The following is a 6,373-nucleotide window of genomic DNA, read 5'->3' as shown; positions in this document are numbered from 1 at the left end:
TCTAAATTGTATTTTATTTTTCTTATTTAATGCATGTTAATTATAACTATTATAAGATGTAATGTTTTGAAAAGATGTGTCCCGCCGAGTTTCTTGCCGGTCCATATTGGGATACCCTCCTCCAATTGAGGGGGGATTTAAATCTTCTCGGGTCAGAGGTGTAGGGTTAGAGCCGGTGTAGCTTTATTTGACGTTCATAAGCGCATTGTAATATGCCTACTTGAATAATAAACTACGAGTATGTTTATCTTTAAGAGAGAAGTATACAAATCACGTGATCGTCCATAAAAACGAGAAAACGTTCTTCCACTTCTAAATATTTTCCATTCTCCATGATTTATTGTTATTGACGGTCTCACCGTAGCAATATGGGTATCAAATTTAATGAAAGCTAGTGAAAATATAGATATAGCTAGTTAAAAACATAGATGTAACTAACACTAAAAGTCTATGTTTTCCCTTTTCAGTTCATTTTGTTTGACCAGGGGTTTTTTGTGTTTATAATAAGAATATTATTATGTTACGAATAATTTTTGTGCTTTTCGCTTCACTTTTGTTGTTAAATTATTCATGAATAAATTTTGCCTTGGGCAATACTCTATGCGCTAATATTATTTACATTGGATGTAAATCTCTATAAATTGGATTTCATACGAGATCGCTTCAATACATCACAAAAAATGACACTATAATCTTCTTGAAAATATTTGGACTTATACCTATGTGATTAGATTTATTCACCTTAGACAATTTTTATTTCGATTTTACTTCTTTCTACTACAAAATCTAAAAAATATAATAAGTAGGTATACACATATATACCTAATCCTTTAAGAGTTCAAATCGTTTTCCTGAAAGGACAAAATCGTCGGTGATATTTGTCAAATTGACTTTCAACATTGTAAGGAGCTACTCGTAAGCGACAAAGTCAAAAGGATTCATAAAATTCCATATCGCAAATCGCCTCGAATGCACCCTTAGCCCGGGACAGGAATGCACATAATTCGCGCGTCCGATATTGCCTCGTAGCCCTTGCCCCGGACATAATGGTAAAGCTGAGAGTGCACTGAGGATTTTAAAGTAAGATTTCGGATTATCAGTCAAAACCAGAATATGGACTTCATTTTTATAATGATTTAAAGAATACGTGGTTAATAATTAAATCAAAACGAAATGAAAAGTAATTTTTCATATTCCAACGTAAAAAAAGGCAAAAAGTTGATTCCCATAAAGTTTCAAATCCTGGTAATTTATTCATGTGGTGAGCATGGATATTTGTTCCTGAGTCATGGGTGTTTTCTATATATTAAAGTATTTATATATTATATATATCGTTATCGAAGTACCTACAACACAAGCCTTATTGAGCTTACTGTGGGACTTAGTCAATTTGTGTAATAATGTCCTATAATATTTATTTATTTATTTATTCCATGCTTAATTGATTGATTGATTGATTATTTATTTGTCAATCTTCTTAACAACTACGCTAATTGGGTACAATATTTTCTGAAAACTCCCTTTTACCTAAATTGTTAATTGAAAGTACCCTCAAGTAAGTTTATACTTAGTCATGTTTTTTTAAAATACACGTATAAGTATTTTACTTTATAGAGTAGGTAGAGTATCTAACTCGGGTGAAAGGCAGCATTTCTGTCCCAGATTATTGGCAAACTACCTCGACAGAAACGAGTGCTTTTCATCCCTTAGTTAACAATCGACTTCTTTTTCGTTCATATATTTTTGCTTATAGTTTGTAGTGCATCCGCTTCAAATTTCAAACCATTTGCAAAACTCTGCTTGTTATTAACTATAAAACCTGTTGGGCAAATAGTTGGCATGTTAGTGATCTATTCGTGCACATCTTAGTCCTGGACTAGTGTAAAACAAGCTTAACAACAAAACAAGGCCCTCATTTCGCGCGACGACCGACGATTGTCCGGAACGACCCAACATATCTTTTTCTGAATCGCCGCTCCGTCCGACTGAATTAAGTTGGTGTTAATAGCGACTGGATTTTTTGCTTCCTTTATTCCGGATTGAGAAAGTTATGGTTATTGTTTCTGTGTAATTGGTGAGGATAGGTTGTAGTATATTATTATAGGCATCGGAGTTTTTATCGCACGGTAAGACGTTAGCGAGCTATGGAGTCGACATTAGCAATATAATTCAACTTATATTCATACTCATACTCATTTAATTATTTTAATTTTATAATTGATTATAAAGTTAAAATTACTTATTACATAAATGAGTATGAATATGAGTTGAATTTTATTATTAATGTCGACTCCATAGCTTGTTAACGTCTTACCGTGCGATAAAATTCCGATTCCTAAATTTATAATTATATTATCTGAAACTTCTGAAGAGTGGATAACGTATTGCTGAGTGGATTTTACGTTCGACTTTTAATCTGGAGGTCGCTGGTTCAAATGCTGTCTCGTACCAATGAGTTGGATGGAGCTTATGGCAGGAATATTATTTCTTTATTAGAATTTTTGACAATTAGCTTTTTGATAAAGTAAATTATCGTAAGGAAATCTGCATACATTTGGCAAAAAATTCCAAGGTATAATGTGTAGACCGCATCCCGCATTGGGCCAGCGTGGGGTCTATAAGGTGTACCCACCTAGAAGGCCCAGCGGTAGGACGTGGCTGATTTCTTTCACAGAAAATCTACATAGAGCGTTCTGGAGCTAAGCTACGAGTATAACTAACGTAGATTCCTAAACGACAAAATTATAACACACAGCTTTTGCAACGCTGTATCAGTGCTCAGTTATCGTTTCCCAGCGAGGTGCTCGGATATTGTGACCGTGTCTACTTATTGTAAACTTTTATAGCACCTCGTTGCCCCGTACCTAATTCAATTATTCATACGGGTGCTTTGATAATATCTCCTTGCGTATCATACAGGGTGGGACCTGTATTAGGAACAAATACGTAATATTCCACTTCTGCAGTTTCTGTCTGGTCCTTATTTTTTAACCCTTTAAGAGGGAAGAATAGCTTTAGGATCCTAACGAAATAACGGTACTATTTTTAGAAATTCCATTTCGGGGAAAAACGGTTTCCACTAACTAAATCTTAACAAACCTTTTTAGGGTTCCGTAGCCAAATGGCATAAAACGGAACCCTTATAGTTTCGCCATGTCCGTCTGTCTGTCTGTCTGTCTGTCTGTCTGTCTGTCTGTCTGTCCGAGGCTTTGCTCCGTGGTCGTTAGTGCTAGAAAGCTGAAATTTGGCATGGATATATAAATCAATAAAGCCGACAAAGTCGTACAATAAAATCTAAAAATTTAATTTTTTTAGGGTACCTCCCCTACACGTAAAGTGGGGGTGAAATTTTTTTTTCGCTTCAACCCTAGAGTGTGGGGTATCGTTGGAAAGGTCTTTCAAAACTAATAGGGGTTTTCAATAAACATTTTTTGATAAAGTGAATATATTCGGAGATAATCGCTCCGAAAGAAAAAAAAATGTGTCCCCCCCCCTCTAACTTTTGAACCATAGGTCCAAAAATATGAAAAATATCGTGGAAGTAGAGCTTAAGAAAGACATTAAATGAAAACTATAGCGGACATGATCAGTTTAGCTGTTTTTGAGTTATATAAAAAGTTTTCCCTTCATAGTAAAAAGACTTACTTTAATTAGGTACTGACTATGCAAATTTGCCTATTTGTTTAACTTCGGGTGAAAGGTACCGTTTCATCCCTTGGTTAACAATTTACTATACTTTAAGCTCCAGTTTAGCTTATTGTGACGGAAGAGTAACTACGGAACCCTACACTGAGCGTGGCCCGACATGCTCTTGGCCGGTTTTTGTATTTGATGTCGATCGCTTTAGCTATATTCTATACAGATTTAAGTTTTTATTTATTTTTCTGTATTGATAATGTTGAAAAAAAGCGGCCAAGTGCGAGTCGGACTCGCCCATGAAGGGTTCCTTTATGACGTATTAAAAAAAACTACTTAAACTACTAGATCTCGTTCAACATTTTACCACTTTCGTAGTGTCTCTCGCGCAAACTATTCACTTTAGAAAAAAATTATATTAGGAACCTAAATATCATTTTTGAAGACCTATCCATAGATACCCCACACGTATGGGTTTGACGAACATTTTTTTTTTTTTTTAATTTAATGACGTATTAAAAAAACTACTCACTAGATCTCGTTCAAACCAATTTTCGTTAGAAGTTTGCATCGTAATGTATATCATATATTTTTTTTAGATTTTTCATTCTGTTATTTTAGAAGTTACAGGGGGGGGGGGGGACACACACTTTTTTTCACTTTGGAAGGTTCTCTCGCGCAAACTATTCAGTTTAGAAAAAAATGATATTAGAAACCTTAATATCATTTTTGAAGACCTATCCATAGATACCCCACATGTATGGGTATGATGAAAAAAAAATTTTTTTTTTTTAATTTCATGACGTATTAAATAAAAACTACTTACTAGATCTCGTTCAAACCAATTTTCGGTGGAAGTTTACATGGCAATGTATATCATATATTTTTTTTTAGATTTTTCATTCTGTTATTTTTAGAAGTTACGGGGGGGGGGGGGGGACACACATTTTACCACTTTGGAAGTGTCTCTCGCGCAAACTATTCATTTTAGAAAAAAATGATATTAGAAACCTCAATATCATTTTTGAAGACCTATCCATAGATACCCCACACGTATGGGTTTGATGAAAAAAGATTTTTTGAGTTTCAATTCTAAGTATGGGGAACCCCCAAAATTTATTGTTTTTTTTTCTATTTTTGTGGGAAAATCTTAATGCGGTTCATAGAATACATCCACTTACTAAGTTTGAACAGTACAGCTCATATAGTTTCAAAAAAGTGGCTGTGACAGAATCGGACAGACAGACGGACATGACGAATCTATAAGGGTTCCGTTTTTTGCCATTTGGCTACGGAACCCTAAAAAGGAAAACCTAAAAACCTAATTTTTTATTGTGTCAATAACATTACCACGATTCGAAGCCGGGACCTCCCACTTCGTTGGCAAAAATATTGTGTAAAAATCTTACATGTCTCTAAATAAATAAAAAAGCTTACACATAAATAAACTGTGCTTTTTAAATTGTTTAAGTTTTCCCTCGTGTTATAAGGCCCACTTTGTATAAAAGACATATTCAATAAAACAACTAGGTAGCAATAAAATAAATTCGTCCACTGTTATCTGTAGTCCCCAAGTACGGACATTTGGTAAAGGAATGAGTCGCTGGGGTGTTTGTGCGTTCCTGGGGTCAAGGGAAGGAAAATCAGTTTAGAGACCTCAGAAGCGCATTGACACTACTCAATGCACTTCTGACGTCAGCACCTGTGATTTGTTTGCATGGAGATGGACGACCGTGTACCGGGAATGCCTGAAGTATTGCGAGATGATGGAAGACAGGCCTTCCACAGTCGGTGTATAAGACTACTACTGTTATGTGATGCTGTGTTGTTATTTTCTGTCCTTCCTATGTATCTTGTACGTACGTACTTTTCTATTATGTTTTTCTTGGAATGAAATATTTTGTTAGTTTAAATTAAGCTTCCCGGCGTATTGGTATTTTTATACTGTAATACCATGTAGCTATAATTGCATTAAATTAAATTAATATTTTATAGAAATCGTAAAATTAGAACTGTAAGGTTGAATTTGACTTCGAATTGCGCTGGCACTAATGTATAAGAAACCAGCTAGATTCATTTCGAGTGAATTATTTAATTTATTAGTCAAATTAGTTAAGGAGCCGACTGATTAATACGGGAGCTGAGATTTAAATATTTTAGGTGAATATATCCGTCTCGCTAACGGAAGCGGCTCCTAAAACTAGTGAGGTAAGGACAACGCCAGATTAGCCGAATTATTCTGCGTAAAAAAAAACGGTGTTTCGTACTCGACTGTTTCCTCCTCCAAAACTTAACCTAATGTAACAAAATTTTGATATCTAAATGCTAATGAAATTATCCATGTCAGACTGTTTTGTTGTTTAGGCTAATTGATTTCAGTTTTTAATACCACGCTTCTCATTGCGGCCTAGTAAATTAGGCCGTTTTTGCGAATATTTGAAGTGCACTAGCGCTATAAGAAACAAAAATATCAAAAAAAGCAAATAGTCCGACACAGATATTAATTATGATAGCTTCGAAAACCACGGAGGAATCAGTCGAGTACGTTTGTATGGAGAAGTTAGGTACCACTCCTGTAGCCTCTTAACAGTCCGCCGGTCGGTATTGGCCTGTCGGTTGCAACAAAAATTTGACAGTTCCGAACTACTGACAGGGCGATGCTCTCCGACGGACTGTGAAGAGGCTACAGGAGTGTTCTTAACGTTCATAATTTCTCCATACAAACGTACTCGACTGC

Source organism: Cydia pomonella, chromosome 13 (assembly GCF_033807575.1).
Source record: "Cydia pomonella isolate Wapato2018A chromosome 13, ilCydPomo1, whole genome shotgun sequence".
In the NCBI taxonomy this organism is placed as follows: Eukaryota; Metazoa; Arthropoda; class Insecta; order Lepidoptera; family Tortricidae; genus Cydia; species Cydia pomonella.
The sequence above is the reverse complement of the archived record's forward strand: the minus strand, read 5'-3'. Positions refer to the sequence as shown.